The sequence below is a fragment of the Rhinolophus ferrumequinum genome, chromosome 24, assembly GCF_004115265.2.
Source record: "Rhinolophus ferrumequinum isolate MPI-CBG mRhiFer1 chromosome 24, mRhiFer1_v1.p, whole genome shotgun sequence".
In the NCBI taxonomy this organism is placed as follows: domain Eukaryota; kingdom Metazoa; phylum Chordata; class Mammalia; order Chiroptera; family Rhinolophidae; genus Rhinolophus; species Rhinolophus ferrumequinum.
The window spans coordinates 8,786,320-8,804,429 of record NC_046307.1 but is presented as its reverse complement, the minus strand read 5'-3'; the positions used below and the strand labels follow the sequence as shown (position 1 = coordinate 8,804,429).

The 18,110-nt window shown below is 48.9% G+C and overlaps 1 long non-coding RNA gene across 3 annotated transcripts in view; it reads right to left on the bottom strand.

Annotated features, from left to right (window-relative positions):
- The window catches only part of LOC117016745 (uncharacterized), a 73,163-nt gene that overhangs the window by 5,305 nt on the left and 49,748 nt on the right, over nucleotides 1-18,110 (bottom strand). The window contains exon 6 of one of the 3 annotated variants that reach the window (XR_004421955.1): nucleotides 10,214-10,540. The exons of the other annotated variants lie outside the window; for them this stretch is intronic. This is a non-coding gene — a long non-coding RNA (uncharacterized LOC117016745). Of the gene's footprint in view, nucleotides 1-10,213; nucleotides 10,541-18,110 lie in introns of those variants that run through there. 3 annotated transcript variants of the gene reach the window in all.

Sequence of the window (18,110 nt, the reverse complement as noted above, 5' to 3'; positions counted from 1 at the left end):
GGATTGTATACATATTCTTTTGTGTGTTTCACTCAACATTACATTAGTGAGAGTCATCCATTATGACACTGTTGTTATATAATATTCCAGTTATTGCAAGTCGCTGTGGTTCATTCATTTCCACTGCAGGAACGTGCCCAATTTATTTGTATTCTCTAGAGGTGATGGGCATTTGGACTCTTCCTGTTGCTGTGTGGATATTCTGGTGCACGTGGGTAGGAGTTTGGTTAGAGAAGAGTGTGAAGAGTGGGGCTACTGGGTTATAGGGTAGAAATATTTTCATCTTTACCAGATCACTTACGTCCTTTTTAATTATGAAAATGTTTCTCAGGGAAACAGTGCTGTAACCCTGCAGCATGATCTGGGGTAGAGGAAATGAGGTACGTATGCCCGCCCTTGCAGTTTGACTGGCTTACACTCTGTCCTCAGAACCTCAATCCCTGCAGCCCAGCCACCCTGCCCCACCCCCCAGCACCCATAGGCTGGGGCCCCTCAGCAGCAGGCTCCTCTCTGGCCTCCCTCCCTCAGTGTAGTTGGGTGGGGGTAGGAGGGCGTTGAGAATGAGGAAGTGGAAACCAAATATGAGGGCCACAGAGAAGTCTGGTCCACAGATCTCACTGTTTCAGCAGCACACTCCGTGGGAGAGGAATGTGCAAGCTGCCATAGAACACGCAGAGCAGGTGCCAGGCCCATGGGTGCCAAGATGCGCTACGGAGTAAGCCGCCACTTTACATTAGCTTCCTGTACATAAGTCACTCTGTGCAATCATCACCCCAACCCTGCACTGAGTGACTGGCCATATAGTATAACAGTCAGTAGTGTGGGGTCTGGATCTGTTTAAACTGGGTTTACATTGTGGTTTCCCTACTTACTGGTGCAAAGTTGGACCACTTACCTGCCTTCCTTTGGTCTCAGTTTCCTCATCTGCAGAATGGGGCTACCTGACTCAGAGGGTCGTTGAGAGAGTTAAAGGAGATAATGTGTAGAAGGCACTTAGCAGAGTGCCACAAGGGATGAATGAACAGAACTATGAAATGGGAACTATGGTGTCCCAAGGTGGACAGCCAGGACCTGGGACAGGGTGAAGGGACAGCTCATCTTGTCAAGCTGGGACCAAGCCACCAAGCTGAGGGAGTTGATCTGGTGCTGTGTGAGGACGCAGTCAGTGGAGTACTGGCCAGGTGGACTTTGAAATGCGAGCACCCAGGCAGTCCTGCCCCCCTGGCACCTTTGCCCAGAGCTCTCTACCTATCTTGGCTGCTTCAAAGGGCAGTGATTTGTGACAGGGAGCAGCTGGATTCGTGCACATGTGGGAGCTTCAGTGCTGGTCTCCGGGAGGCCACATTGGCAGGCGGCAGCAGTAGCAGCCAATGGGCAGCAAGCCTGTTGCTAAGGTCACTGGTGAACCTTATTTGGCGACATCGGGCTGACCCTGCATTCACCTCTGAGAACCCTGGGAAACGCCAACCACAGATGTGAAATGAACGTCTTAAAACCACAACTGCATTTCCTTTGAGAAAAGATTCGCTCTCCTCGCCAGCTTGCGTCTCTCAGGCTGGACGCCTTTTGTACGATACCTTGCAACCTCTACAGAGAAAAGCCTGGGCAGGGAGAGCGCGCAGGGGCTACAGCACCGGCAGCCTCAGGACCCAGCAAGGACCTCAATGTCTTTTGTTCTCACCCTGGCAGCTGCCGACCCCTGTCCAGCTACCCGCACACACCCTGAAGTGTTCCTGGCCCCACTTCCTGCAGCCTTGGGAAGCAGCGGGTATGAGGAAGACGCACGGCACACAGGGAGGAAGTGAGCCTACCCAGGCCCTCACCATCTGCATGGGCCACACGGTGCAGCCCAGAGCTCAAACGGTTGGCGGTTTCAGTTTTTTCACCTCCCTTTGGTGCATCTTCTAGCTTAACATTAAATCAGTAAAACTGTTGCCCCACCCCAAATGTGGGAGGGAAGCTGTGCCTTCAGTATTTCCAAAATACTTCTCTTTCCTCGTGTGTACAGCACCTTCAATTCTGGAACTGGGCTCACATTTGCCATCTTGTGGGATCCTGAAAAGCCCAGCTAAGGCAATAACAGCTAACGACAACTGAGCCCTCACCATGTGTCAGGAACAGGAATGAACTCACAGAATCTGCTATAATTGTTCCCATTTTACAGAAGAGAAAAACAGGGCAAAGAGAGATTCAGTAATTGTCTCAAAGGTCACACACATAGCCCACGAATGACAGAGCTGGGATTTTATCCCAGATAGCCCAATTCCAAACCCTGCCCTATTATCTTCAAAGCACGGACACCAGAACAAATCCCATTACAGATGAGAAGGTCAGGCTGAGAGGACTAAAGGGTGGTGTGGGGCCTGCAGTAAGGACTGCTTCCCCTGTCCACACCTCCCCCAGAGGACCATCCACCAACATCCTTCATCTGTCCCCCTTCTTTGTTATGACTGTCACCCCCACCCAGCTTGTCTCCTGACCCACAGACTAAAACTGGCCTTTCTTTTCTGGGTAGCCCAGGGAGCCAAGTGGCCCAGCCTGTCTGGAAGAGACTACGTGAGCCCATCTGTCAGAAAGGGAGGCAAAGTTAGAGCCACAGAGAATGTGCCACAGGACACCTCACCCCCGGACCCCCACCTTCCCCTGCTAGGCCTGTGGGCTTCACAAACCCCTGTGCACACCGGGGCAGTCAAAGTATTCCACGGGCTGGCGTCCGGGGATAGTGGGCAGCAGAGCTGGGGCATCTGTCCACAGCATCCTCAGCTGGAGGTGCTGCGAGAGGCTGGGGTGTGGCCTGGACATGGAGGAACAGCAGAGTTGTCCTTCTCTTGGGCTCTTCAGGCCACCCTCACGCATTGAACACATACTTTTGTGTGCATCTGCCGTGTGTCGGGCGTTATTCCAAGCCCTGAGGACACCACAGTGAACAACACAGAGCGGATTCCGGGCCTTGCAGCCTTTAGTCCCAGTGAGGGAGACCGACATAGGGCAAATAATCACACAGATAGCTGAAACCCACAGGGTGCTACGAGGGTGCAATTTCTGGGTCTTTATCTAAGGAGCAGGAGTGTGTGGGGTTGGGGGTTCGGGCAGCCATGCCCCGCTGAATGGAGGGATGGTGTGGAGTTAGGGGGTGTGGACAGTTCTTGGCCCCTTCCCCACTGCCCTCCTCCTCTCCCCTGCATTCCAGCCCCTTCGAAATTGGCTTCCACGAAAGCCGCTCTGCTGGTCCCCTTAAAGGTGCTGGCAGTTGCTTTCGGTGTTTCTGCCTGGGTGAGCCCAGACTGGGACGCGTGTGTGTGTGTGTGTGTGTGTGTGTGTGTGTGTGTGTGTGTGTGTGTGTGTTGGGGAGATTAGAGGAGAGGAGGGCTGAGGGTTTTTTATCTTTGATCCTTAGCTAAACTCAAGCAGCTCCATTCCTCCTTGAAGTCCTGTGTGTGCATGTGGGAGAGCCCTGGCAGGCCAACGGGGGGAAGGCAGCCAGTAGGAAAGAAGCTGCTGGTGTGAGATTCTGAGAAACATTTTCAGATGAACCAACAGCCAGGGCTCTTCCGAAAGGACCTCTGAAAAGAGTTTTTCAACCAAAAGTGTGAAATTAGCTCTTCCTCGAGAGGAAACCCTCCCAGGGGTGACAGCAAGCCAGCCAACCTGAGAGGAAACTGGTGCATCACGCAACCCTCCCTGCCAGCACAGCCCTGCGTTGGCGTGCCCACTGCCAGGCTGCTTCCAAAACACCCTGTGGCTTTCACTAAATATGTTTCTCCCCCCTCCTCTGCTTCCTCCTCCCTGGGGGACTCTCCCTGTGGAAAAGGAACTTCCCAGCACTGGGGGTTTCGAGGCTGTGATTTCCAGTTTCATTTTCCAGTTTTCATTTAGAAGAAGCTCTGCCAGCACTCTATTCCCCATGCCACAAGGCACCACAGAAGAGCTAAGGGGCAAGAAAAAAGTGTCCCAGCCAGCACCCGGCTCCTGGGGCTCTCAGGGGGTTGGGAATGGCCAAACCCCCTGTGGGTGATGTTGTTAAAAGGCAGATTCCTGGCTCCCCAGTCTCTGAGACGGTAAGTTTGGGCCTTTCAGTGATTCTGATGCGACCCGTGGACCCTACTGTGACAGTCACAGCCTCAGAGACCCTCAGAAGAGCCAGAGTACAGCTGAGGCACAACCCAGTCCCTCTCTGAGGCTCCTCCCACAACAAGTGCTTGTGAAAGTTTGTTCGGCCTCCCTGCCCCTTCCCCACCAGGGTTTGGACACATTCCAGCTATCAGTTTCTTGGGACTGGAGGTCTCTGGGAAGCCCAGGTTATCATCTTCATACAGCTCCTCCGTTCCCCACGCTCCAAATTTCCCTTCAAGATGCTAATTTGTAATAGGCATTAATAGAAACAAAACAAAAAAGAATATTTCTACTAAGAGCCATCACCCTCAGGTCCTCTGGTTCTCCCCCTTGTTCTATTTATTTTTAATTCATAGCCTGTCTAATTTTTAAAAGGATTTAAGGATACTTATATCTGCTTTTCTTTTTCCCTGTGGGGTGTGTGTGCGTGTGTCTGTGTGTATGCGTGAGATGTAGGTGGGGTGAGTCTTCCAATGTACTCTTGTCCTGGGCTGACCTTGGAGGAAGCAGGTGGGCAAGTCCCCAAGTCTGGCAGATGTAGACCTTTCCTAATCTCTAAGGCAAATTTGTTCTTTAGTGTTTCTAGTATCAGTTTTTGATCAATCATTAATCAAAGTTGCAATAAAAAGATAATCTTCTCAGGACAGGGCTGTAAAGGTCCTTAAATAAACTCTTCTGTGGAGGTCTCCAAGCCAAGAAAGAAGGGTCTCATATCTATGGCTGGAGCTGGAGACAAATAAAGGCACCACCATCTCTAATCAGTGGGCACAGACATGAACTTCAGTCACCTGAATGGCTGTGGCCTCTTGCTTCACCTCTCGCTGCTGCCGAAGCGGCCATGCTCTGCCTCTTGGACCAGGTGGCAAAGCTGGGGAAAGAGGCAGTAATTGGGCCCAAAGGTGAGGCCTGGCGGTCACCTCCATAGGGTATGACAGCTATGGCGTGGCTCTGGGACCAGGCCTAATGGCAGTGGAGGCCAAGCGGCCCACATGATGGAGGGAACCCGTCTGAGAGTCTGGCATATTCCTGCCGACTTACTGCTGTGCTGGGCAGAGTGGTGCCGGGATGGAGGAGAACGCCCACTTATCATGGGAGGAAAAAAGGAAATGGCTGCTCCTTCCAGGGCGCAGTGGGGGTTAGAGGCTGCAGCGGAAGCGGGGGCCTCACTCCTCCCTCTCCTCCCTCGGAGGACAGGGTGGGTCTGCTTTGGGGCATGAGGTCACAGGCTCCCGACAGGCTGCAGAAGCTGTTTCTAGGAGCTGGAATCAATCATTACCAGGGGTAATGTGAGGCCCAGCACTAGTTCCAAGAAGCAAGAACACCAAGGCAGGGCACAGGGACCTGGGCCAAGTGCAACCTGGGCCATGAGACGTGGGGCTTAGTTGTCAGGAGCCTTCCCAGGAGCCCCAGCAATGCCTACATTGTTCCAGAGAGCTGGTATGCTCCCGTGGACACACCTGAGATGTGGGGTCTCTGAGAAGATGGGAGAGGCACTCACCATTTGCTGCACACCTTCTGACATATTACTGGTACCACTTTTTCAGACACGAGGAAGAAATGGGCATTTTCAAAGAAATGCAACCATAGTGGCGCAAGGGAGTGAAATCAGGTGTGAGAAATTGTTCAAAGGATTGGTGTCCAGAACCCGGACAGACTTGTTCTGGATGTTTCAAGGGGAGAAAGCAGCCTCAATGGGAACAGTCGAGAGATGGATGTGAGGAAAAGACTTTCTATAAGTCCAGTGTGGTCTCCAAAGGTAGATAGGTATACACATATACACATTCTCTCTTTTTTTGAAGGAGAACAAGAAAGGAATGGAAAGATACACACTGTGGCTGTCTGAATCTGGTCAGATTTTGAATGATTTCAATTTTTCCCCCTTGTACTTACTAATAGTTTCTAAAATGTCCGTAATACACCCAAATTACTTTTTTATCGTAGGAAAATATACATAACATAAAATTTACCATTTTAACCATTTTGAGGTGTGTGGTTCAATGGCGTTAAGTTTTACGCTCACATTGTTGGGTAACCATCACTACCATGCAGGTCCAGAATTTTTTCATCAGCCTCAACTCAGAACTCATTAAACTAATTCCCCATTCCCCGTACCACCAGTCGCTGGCAGTCACCATTCTACTTTCCATCTATATGAATTTGACTACTCTAGGGATCTCCTGTGAGTAGAATACAACATTTGTCCTTTTGTGTTGTCTGGCTTATTTTACTTCTTGGCATAATGTTTTCAAGGTTCATCCACGTGATAGCATGTAGCAGAATTTCATTCCTTTTTAAGGTTGAATAATATTCCACCGTGTGTATGTATTCCAGTCATCTGTCAATGGGCATTTGGATTGTTTCCACCTTTGGGATATTGTGAATAAGGCGTATATGAACATGTCTGTACAAATATCTCTTTCAGTCCCTGCTTTTAATTCTTTTGGGTATAAAACCAGAAGTGGAATTGCTGGGTCATATGGTAATTCTAGGTTTAATTTTTTGAGGAAACACTAGACTGTTTTCCACAGTGACTGTATCATTTTACAGTCCCACTAGCAATACGGAAGAGTTCCAATTTCTCTACCTCCTCACCACACTTGTTATTTTCTGTTGTGTTTTTTTTTTTGATAATAGCCATCCTAAAAGTGTGAAGTAGTATCTCAGTGGTTTTGACTGGCATTTCCCTAATCCAAACTACTTATTTTTTTAATCCAATTCTGTCTGAATCAAGTCCTTTGTCTTCTAATTCTCGATAATAGGGACCTTTCTCCCCTTTCCACCTTTTTAAATATGTATTCTTTGCATTATGTTTGCTGCAATTGTGGTAAAATACACATAACAAAATGTACCATCTTAACCATTTTAAGTGCCACAATGTTGTGACCTAACCCAAATTACCTTTATAATTATAAAAAGAAACAAAAGGCTATTTAAAAAAGAAGGAGAAGGAGAAGAAGAATTAGAAAGCAGTGAATTCTCAGCCCCTGGCGACGTTTGGATGTTTTGGCTCAGTCCAGGCAGCGATTCTCATCCGTCTACTGAGCACCTTCAATGTTCCAGGCTCTGTGCCAGGCAGGGGGCTCCAAGATGAGTGGTGTCTGGTCTTTCCCCTGGAATTTTAGGCTCTGTCGGAAGCAGTTATACGCAAGACTGTTGTGGGCCCAGAGGGCCACCCTGTCATGCGGGTGCAGCGTTGGGAAAGGTGGCACAGATGAGGTGGCACATGATCTGGGTGAGGTGTTCGCAGGTGTGCAAGTGCAGAAAGCAACCGGCCCATGCCGTTGGACTGTGGCAGCACTTATCACGGCTGCCATCATGTAAGCATTGGTTAATTTATGTCTGTCTTCCCTATTCGATTTTGAGCATCATGAGAGCAGGGCCAGGGGGTCTTGTTCACCATGGAACCCCATCGTGCTCAGTACCGGCAGATGAAAATGAATACTTGCTGAGTAAATGAGTGGCTGAGGAGGATGGAGGAGGCGTCTCCTTCCAGAATCCCGGCCTGAGAGGCAGGCAGCATGGCTGTACTTCACGGGGAAGAGGATGGAGGGAAGCACGACACACGTTGGAGATGGGGGCATGACAAATGCTGTAGCAGAGGAGCCAGAGGAAGAGGAGAGTTTGAAGACCCAGTATTGAGAGAACTGGAGGCCGTGGCCGCTGGGTAGTGGCCCTGGAGAAAGGGGAGAGGCTGGGATGCAGCCTCAGTGGAAGGAGAGGGGTCTCTCTTTTTATAACTCAGATGGCCATTATGAAAGAGACAGAAAATGCCAGTTGCTGACAAGAATGTGAAGCAACAGGAACCCTCATACACTGATGGAGAGTGTGTTCTTCCTCTTACGATTCGAGGCTTCATACAGCACTCCGGTCGCTGGTTAGTTCAGGTACCATTAGGGCCAATCAAGGGAACCCCAACATCATGTCTGCACTTAGGCTATCAGACATGAATGTCAACTTAGAGCAACTTCTAAGAAGGGCCTGAGTCCAGAGTTGGCTCTGTGCTCACCAGCCTCCAAAATGTCAACTTTGCCCACATGTGTCCTCATCCCTCATCTAAGGTCTCACAGCTGACAGGACTTCAGTCAGCAGAAGGTGGACCAGGCTTTTTTTCAAAGAGCACATGGGATAGGCACGGACCCCCTCACCCCTGGCTTCTGAGCACTGTGGTAAACGGACTCCATCAGGGTGCTCAGAGCCCCGCTGAGGGGTCTTTATGCACACAGAGTCAGGTGCCAGCATGCTAGCCTCCCACTGGTGGTCCAAGACTCACTGCACAGAACTCCTCACCTATCAGATGTGTGGCACACATGCCCACAAGGAGCCCACACAGCGCAGCTCTGCTTGACGCCTGCACAGTTCAAGTCTGAGGGAAGGAAAATGCTGACTCTGTGTGTCATTTGTATTTTTATTGCATCTTCCTTCTCAAGTTGGCGGATATTGTCACCGAGTTACCAAATGCCACACAGGAGGACCCAGTAGTCCCCGGGATGAAGTTGCAGGATGAGATGAATACTGGTGATAAAAAGGTAGTGTGTCATCAGGACTCACACTGTATGCGCTCAGTCTGAGTGCTACAGAGGTTCAGAAGAGTAAGAGGTCAAGTAGGGGTGGGGTGGCCAGGGAAGGTCCTGGAGCAGGGCCTCCAGAAGATAGAGCAGAAGATAGAGGAGACGGTTATAGGTGAGGAAACAACAACTGGGACCTGTATGCAAACTCACCAGAATTCAAGAGCTGGCCGGGCCTGCACCCATGTAGGAGAGCCCCACCAGCTGCCCTTTCACCCAGGAGAGAGGCGACAGACAGCAGGCCTCCCTCAACCCCACCCAGGTCCCCGGAACACATGCTCCACTGTCCCCAGCCTGACCACAAGCCCCACATGAGCTATGTCCCGTTCATTCTGGCCTAGAAACTGGGAAGTACCTGGCATGGGGCCCCTCCACTTCCTCCACATGATTGCCTGGGGCTCCAAGGGGACCAGCAAGGGTCATTTTTGTGGTCAGGAAATGTCTGTGGCAGCTGTGGATACCACAGGCCTTCCCCGGACCCTTCTGAACTGGAGGCCACATTCCCGAAGATGCTTAACTGCCAGAACTCCAGCTCCAATCTCTTGCTTCTTCCTGGTAGGCTCATCTTGGTGTGTGGGGGGTGAAGGTTATCTTTCCCCAGGTCCATGAGGTCCTCAGAGCCAAAATACTCTAAATTCAAGGGCACGTCTTCAAGAAACAGAGCAGCAGATACTGACTTGCGGTTTAGTTCAATGCTTTTCAACTTTGGCTGTGCATTAGAGCCACCTAGGGAGCTTCTTAAAAATACTCATGTCCAAATACTTCCACAGACACTTTGCAAAGAGAGGATCTAAATGGCTAATCCACATGAAAATGTGTTCCACTATATTAGTCATCAGGGACATGCAAATGAAAACCACATTGTGATACCATTACATACCCACCAGAATAGCTAACATGAAAAAGACAGAAAACAGCAAGTGTTGGCGAAGATGTGAAACAGTCAGAACCGTCACACATAGCTGGAGGGTATGTGAATTTGGTACAGTCACTTTGGAAAATTATTGGCATAAGATAAGAAAGCTCAACATGCTTGTATCCGTACTCACCCAGCGATTCCACGTCTAAGTTTGTGCCCAACAGACTAGCATACGAATGTGCTCCCACAGACACCACTCGAGTGCTCAAAGCAGCAGTAGTCGTAATAACCCCAGACTGAAGACAACAATCCAAACACTCAAACGTCCATCAACTGTTAGAGTGGACAGGTAAACTGAGGACTACCCATATGGTGGAATGCTCTATAGCGATGAGAATGAACGAACTACAAATATAAGCAACAGCTTGGGTGAATCTCACAAACGCAACGTTGAGTGGAAGAAGCCAGACACGAATCGTACGTAGTATATACTATATGATTCCATTAAAACAACATAAGGCCTCCAAACAGGCAAAACTAATGTACTCTATTAGAGGTGAGAATGGCAATTGCCCTTTGGGGCATGTGGGGTAGTGTTCTGTGTCTTGATCTGGTTGCTGGTTACTCGAAGTAAGTGCACTTTGTGAAAATTCACTGAGCTTTGCACTTACTGTTCTTTCTTTCCTCCCTCCTTCCCTCTCTTCTTTTTTTCTTTCTTTCTTTCTTTGTATGTACTTATCCTTCAGTAACAAACAAAGACTTCATTTTTTTTCTTTTTTTAACCCAGATCAATTCAGTCGGTATCTTTGAGGATGAGGCCCAGACATCCATATCCCAGATGAGTGTAATGTGCAGCCAGGTTTGAAAGGCACTGGTTTAATTTCTTGGCAAAAGCAGATCCACTCAATGGTCTCAAGTGGTCCTGACAAAAGGCACTTCCAGCTCGATGGAGTGAGAGACTGGGGCAGGAAGAGGTCCGTCCTTGCTGATGTGAGCGAGCCTCCTGCATGGGCAGAGGAAGTAGCATGCTGTTGTAATGTTTCTCCCTAGCAGCGCCTGTTGAAAGCTGGTTGCATCAGTTTGGTGTGTAATGGGAACAAGGTGGGCCCTAGCCCCGCCCCAGGGAAGTGGCTCACTCAGCACAGCTGCTACAGGGTCATTTACAGAGAGGTGGCAGCTGGGCCTTCCAGGGACTGCTACTAGGGCTGGAGGTGCTGCTGAGGCTGACACCTGGTGGGGGGAGGGGCTGGTGTCCCACTCTGGGTGTCTGTGTTTGTGGGTAACAGCCAACTCTGGGTTCCAGATGATGCCCAAACTCCCTGGTCTCTGGGTCCAGATTAGGAACTTGCAACATCTTGCTGAGGACCGCACTGGGCTTGGCTCAAATGCCTGGGCTGAATATTCCTTCCTCTTCTTGTGGTTAGTGGCAGCCACCCTAGCAATGGTCAACCTACAGCAGACTCTGGTCAAACTACAGGCGGCTTGGACAGGACAGGACAGGACATGGGCTTACACACGACACAGGTGTTCTGCCCCCGGCTCCTATCCATCCTCCCAGCAGTGCATACACCATGAACCTGGTGCTGTGGGAGGGGCTGTGCAGAGGCCTCAGAAGCTGCCCCCAGCCCTCCAGGGCCCTCCACCATCAAGCTGCGGGCTAACTCTTCTGGCTTGTCCCTGCATGTCCGCCTCCTAGCATTGCGTCTACAGGGCAAGAGTGAACAGGACGGGGCCTGGGGTCTCATGTGCCTCTGCTGGGGGGGCCACTGTGGGGGCCTCAGCGGGGTCACTTGGCTGTGGGACACAGAGTAGCGTGGGCTGGAAGAGGACAAGCTAAACTGATAGAGGCTACATCTGTCACGGGTAAGCCATCACACGTTAAAAACTAACAAGCCTGTCTCCACTCCCCAAATTACAAAAACAAATCCCTCGAGGTAAAAGAATCAGGAATAAGAAAGCTGGGTGTAAACATGCCTCTCCACTGAAGCTGCAACTCTCCACTTCCCTGGCTCCAGTCCCTTCCTTGTGAAATGGGGGTGATGCCCCCCCGGCCTTTCCTCCTGCCCAGGAGGGCTGAGAGTCTATGACTCTGCCGAAGTGGGACCAGAGAGGCCTGGGCCCTGAGGGCTGTGCCCAGGCTGCCCCTGGCTGGGACCTCAGCCCCCACGTGCTACCTCACTTCCCTTGTCTGTAAAATACCACAATGGCAGCCCCTGCCAGCCAGCGTGGCACTGCCCCTTCCTGTTGTCTGTTTTAAGAAGCATTTATGAAATGTTTCCTTTTCATGCTTCAGGAAATGGGTGGCCAGAAAGAGTTCTTGATTTTACCTTTTCCCTAGACATTTATAACGTGTGCTTCAAAGGGGTGCACAAACTAAACAAAACTGAGGGCTGACTGGCAGCATGTAGAGTGAGGAGGCAGGTGAATCCAGGGCGCACTCAGGCTGACCTCACAGGTGGCTGCAGGGCAGCGAGGCTCTGGGCGCTCCTCGAGGTGCGAGGCGTGACCACGGCAAGGCCGTGGGCCTCCCTGGGCGCCAGTTTATGCTCATCTCAGTGGACAGACAAGCACACAGTACTCCTCAGAGCAAAAGCATCGAAGAAACTGCTAACCAGGAAGCACATAGGCCTGGCTGGCGGGTCCAACCTGAGAGACGATTAATGTCACATCTGGGGAATCCCACCCAGACATAACTTGGATGTCCCCCAAACACCCATTTTACCTTAAGACCCAGCAAGGATCTGTTATCCAGGAAGGTACCGAATCCTTTTCTGAAACTGTTGACATTTCCCAGTCTGTCAAATATTTTCTAAAAGGCATCATAAATTCTCTCTCCTCGTTTCCTTTTTATTTACATGTTTAGTTTCCTTCTCAAAACACTCTAATAAGTAATATTTCCCCATGTGGAGAAGTCACTAATCCAATGCCCTCTGCTATGCATTATAGTTAAAAACTAGGAAGTGAATTTTAAAAAGCCCCCGAGTAGCCCAGAGACGTCACAGAACCCCCACACAGGACTCCTAGGGGGAATCTTTCAGGCTCCCTCAGGGACTGTTCTTGTTTTAGATACAATTCAGAAAAAGTTTCTATGGTCAGAGTGCCAGTAGGAAACTGAGACACACTGCACCGGTGACAGAGAAACGCTTAAGGACGGATTGTGAACAAGGGGGTGAGCAGGATAAGGGGACTGGCAAGAGGAGTAGAGCCAGCCCCAGTGGGGAGCGGTCACCACAGGTCCGAGGGACGAGAACCGGGGAGTGACTACTAGAACCTACAGAGAGCTACAGGAGAGGGCTGCTGGGACGCGCTGTGGCTTTAAGGTAGGCTTTAGAACACAGACCCTGCTGATCTGAGGCCTGGCAAGGGAGGCAGCTGGGGGGATACAGCACCCTAAAGCACCCCGAAATTCTTCTGCAATCTCTTGCAGGGTCTTCAATTGGCCAAACCCACCTGGAAGCCTGAGGACATGGAGCCTGGTTACCGCAGCCCACAAATGTCAAATACTGGGAGGTGTGTGGAAGGGTAGAAAATGAGCAGGGGCAGGGTGTCAGGGGACATACCTGCACAGTCATCTGGCTTAGTCATTTAAAAGGAGTCATGTAGAAGTTAATGTGCTGCAATGTGGTACCCTCACCTCGAATAAATGGGATAAGGGGCAGCCAGAGACAGAGATGACCATGAGAAAAGGTTTAAGGAATTTTAGCACAGCGATCTGGGTCCCCATCATGGAAAGACAAATAGCTCTACTTAGCTTAATAATTCCAAGGTAAACATGTATGTTCATAAAGATGATGCTGCATTACCAAAAAAATGTTAAAGGTGGTCACTGGACTACTTAACGGTGCTTTAACAGGGCAGGGAAGATTATAACACAATTTAGAGATATAGCCATATAAAAAAAGTACAAAAGGGCTGCCCGATCTCCTTTCTCTCCTGAAGTGCCACTAAAATGCCAGTCAAGAAATAAAATAGCATAAACCCTCCAGAGCAAAGGGTAAAGGACACGTCAGTGGGTGAGAGATTTTAGCCAAGTCTGGGAAGCAAGCGAGAAAGCAGGTGAGGAATGATGGCTCACGTGGAGGACGCTGGTCTTTTACGGGCCCCCAGAGGGGGACACTGACAGGAGCTTCACTCCCAGGACCCTGGAGGAGACCAGACCCTTATGATGCTGGGGTGTGCTATGGGACGGGTTGGTGAGGGAACCAGGGGAATGGGTAGGAATTCTCCCAGTCCCACCCGCACTCTGCCTCACAATCAGGAGACTGAAGACACCGAACAGGAGAGACCCAGGCAGAAGAGAGGCAAACGAACACAAGGATGAAAACAGGTGGATGAGGGCAAAGTCTGAACACTGAACAGTGGGACTCAATGTGCCCCCTCGTCATGCCCCTCCCCACCCCAGGAGATCACTCCCTGGGGGGTGTGGTGAGTTTAGAACGTGGCTGCAAATTTTTTTGACATTTCTTCCATTGAGAGGTGGGTCTCTGTCTCCTTCCCTAAATGTGGGTAGGTTTGTAATTACAGCGGAAGTGATGCTATGTGACTTCCAAGGCCAGGCAATGAAAAGGCCAAGCAGCTTCCATATTGCTAGCTGGGACAGTCACACTGGAGCCCTGAGCTGCCACGTAAGAGGTCCAACTCCCAGGCCATGGTGTTAGGGAGGCCATGTATCGCTCCTCTGATCGCCAGTCCCAGCTGGGCCCAGTTTTCCAGCTATCCCTGTCAAGTGGAGAACCATCTTGGAAGTGGGTCCTTTAGCCCCAGCTGTTCTAACTCCCAGCCATCCAAGCCACCTTCTGTCAGCCCAGTCAGCCCAGCCTAGGCCCCAGACCTTGTGGATCAGAGAAGAGTTGTGTCTTTTCCGAATTTCTGACTTGCAGCATAATAAAATGGCTGTTGTTTATGCTACTAAGTTTTGGGGTGGTTTGTCATGCAGTAAAAGGTCACCGGGACAAGGAGTTAAAATGCTTCTCTTGAGAAGCTGAGTGGCTCTAGAGCAGTGGTCCTCAATAGGGTGATGATGCCCCCCAGGAGACATTGGGCAATGTTTACAGACATTTTTAGTCATCACAGCTCCGGGAGAGGGTTGCTACTGGCATCTGGTGGGCAGAGTACAGTGATGGTGCTAAACATTCTACAGTGCACAAAAGGCCCTGACAACAAGAAATTATTTGGCCCAAAATATCAATAGTGCCGAGGTTGAGAAACCCAGCTCTAGAGAAATGAGTCTGATATAGAGGCTTGTTAATGAAAAGACTGGCTTGCTTTGGGGCTTCAAGCCTCAGATGGTACGTTCTCCCCAGACACACAGTTTAATTCAACTTTTTATTACTTCATCCACAGACAGCCAGGACATTTGACATTTGAGGAAAGCCTCCAACATGAAGGAGAAAGAGAAAACAAACAAAAAGACTATTAAGACAAAACAAATAGACAAAAAATAAATAATAGGAAGATAGTATATCTATAAAAAAAGAATGTGATATTATAACAAAGGAACAATCAGAAGACAAGAAGGAGTACTTGTATATTAAAAATAGGAAAGCCAATATTAAAAAAAAAAATCAACAGAAGCATTGGAGCATAAAGTCAAGGAAGGTTTCCCAAGGAAGTAAACCCAAGAGGCAAAGGGAGGGTAACTCAGAGAGAAAATATTTTTTTAAAAATTAGAAGATTAATCCAGTATGTCCAACAGATAACATAGAGAGGAGAAAATTACCAAAGAACTGATATAATTTTTTTTCCAGAACATAAGGACAGAAAACACAGTACTTAGAGTTAGCCTAAAATCATGTCACATTCTTATTGGGAGATTGGAAGGAGGAGATCTGGAGGGGGTTATTAAGAAAGCTCAATTCTCACCTACCGCAAGGAGTCAACAGATGTCTAAAATTAGTAAATCAAGAAATAATACCATAAACAGAAACACAAACCAATCAGACAGTTGAAAGAGGCTACCTCTAGAGAGTGGGGGACTCAAAATAGGGGGAGGAGATTTTTATTACGAGCTTCTCTGTACTATTGATATTAAACCATATGCATGCATAACTTTAATACATTTGATAAAAGTAATTAAAATGAATACAATAAAAAATTGGAATGTGATGGGATTAAATTTAATTATTTGGGAAATTCACTTCTGTGGATGGGCCATGCTCCAAGAATACCTTGGTATGGGTGGGCATTAATGAGGTTTAGTTAATGTGGCCAGTAAGGCAGTTGGGGGAGGGGGGTGCGGATGGGAGCTGGCACAGCAGCCCTGGGGTGGTCACTGACTCTCTCTCCCAGTTGTATGCGGTTAGGAGACCCTCCTCTTGGGTATGGATCCTACCAGGCTGCCAAAGAAGAGAGGAGCTGGTCATCCTTTCAGGATGACTTCTGGGAATTCATTAGTGCTGTGTATTGGTTTGATACGATTTCAAACCCACTTCTTCATGACTTAAGTGAAGTTGTTTTAATCCAGCTACTTATGACAAAGTCAAAAAAAAAAGTTGTTTTTAGAAGTAAAGTTGTTTTGATATAAGAATGAAATAAGCTGTGTCAAGACATCATCATCTCATCTGTTGTCGTTGATAAGCGCTCAGTTGCTCAGCTGCTTATGGGCTCTGCTGGCAGCATATTGATAAGAACATGTGGAGAAGCCACTATGGCAAGTGGACATTCAGACTATAAATACTGAGAGTGTGAAGAATATCTGCCAGTTTTGGTCTGGGCGAGGCAGCTCTTTGCTGACCTAAATAGCTCTCTGAAGACGTTTGGGTCCTAAGCTCCTTCCTCGGTAAAGGTGACTCTTGCTGGCAGTGGTGAAAGTCCTCCAGCAGCCAGACACAATCATCTTGCCCTTCAACATCGTCACCACTGTTCCCTAGCAACAAGGGACTTTTACTTTTTGCTCTGGCAGCTAGCTGGCAGTCAGCTCTCAAGTGGCTAAGCCATCCTTCCCAAGTACCAACTTGCATAAAGGCACACCTCAGTTCAATCTGGATTTTATCCCCTTTTATCTCCCTTGGCCTGTAACAAGAGTGTAATTAATCCATTATTGCTTTGGAATATGTTCTTTTTTATGGCTTAGTAAGAAACATTAGTCCAAACGCTATTGGCTTGTGAAATTCCCTCAGCTAACCTGTGCAAATAAATCATTAGCGAAGATAAACTCAGTCTCTGAGCATAATTTTGCCCCCCCAAACCAAACAACTAGGATTCTCTGACTTTCCTACTTTGGACATGGACAAGAGGCTCGGTGTCTGAAGGTGGGTGAGACGCTTGGTCCAGGGCTGCAGCCACAGAGCCCCTCGCAGGATGTGCTGGAATCAGGCTGTCTCAGCAGCTGAAGGTGACTGCACACCCTCATTGTCATCTGATGGGATAGATGGTCCTTGGGTCACCATATCTCCTACCAGGGCCTCCCCCAGGAGAGGCCAAAGTGGGGAACAGGCCTGCAGGGGCTTGAGCCTTACCACCGAGGTGCCTCTGCTTGGGCACCAGCCCTCAGGCCTCACCATCTTTTTCTTTCTTTTCCCTCCCTCTTTCCTATTCCCCCTCCTCCCTGCTTCTACCTCAGTCCTCCAGAGCTCCGCCTTGGGGGCTGCTCAGCTGGCTTGCCTGCCAAACACTTGCACTGCAGTTTCTTAGTTTTATTTTTTTTTAACCTCTCAATTGTTACTTTCTTTCTTTTTTATTACATCATCATTATATAAGTGATATGTATTACTAATAGAAAAATAAGGAAATATTGAAAATCACCCATTATTCTACCAGTCAAATGAAACCACTATTTGTCCATGGATTTCCAAAACATTTCTAGGCTGGGGTGGCAGGTTAGCGCAGTTGGTTAGAACTTGGTGCTGGTTAACACCAAGGTTGCCGGTTCGATCCCCACATAAGCCACTGTAAGCTGCGCCCTCCTTAAAAAACAACAACAACAACAACAAAACCCTAGAACCTTTCCAGGCTTATACACAGGTAATATACTATTGGTCTACCCCTCATCTGGGTACTCATCTGCTGAGCACTCACCACGTGCTGGGGCCGTTAGCTGTGTTAATCCCACCGAATCCCCACAAGTCTGTGAGGCAGGTGTTGTTATGCCCATTTTATAGGCAGGAAGCAGAGGCTTTGGGAGACCACATCATGTGACTGAACTCCCATGCTGGTTAAGAGACTGACCTGGATTTCCACCCTTCGGGTTGAGTCCAAAGCTACCTTCCTTACATGTTTTGTAAGTTCTTTTTTTCTTCCTTCCTTCCTTCCTTCCTTCCTTCCTTCCTTCCTTCCTTCCTTCCTTCCTTTCTTTCCTCCTTCCTTTCCTCCTTCCTTTCCTCCTTTCCTTCCTCCTTTCCTTCCTCCTTTCCTTCCTCCTTTCCTTCCTTCCTTCCTTCCTTCCTTCCTTCCTTCCTTCCTTCCTTCCTTTTCTCTCTCTCTCTCTGTCTGTCTCTCTCTCTTTTCCTTCCTTCTTTCCTTCCTTCCTTCCTTTCTTCCTTTTCTTTAACTTAGCAATATATGTAAACATCCTTCTTGTCAATAAACATACATCTAGGTCATTCTGCTGCACGACATGCCCTTTTATGGATGTG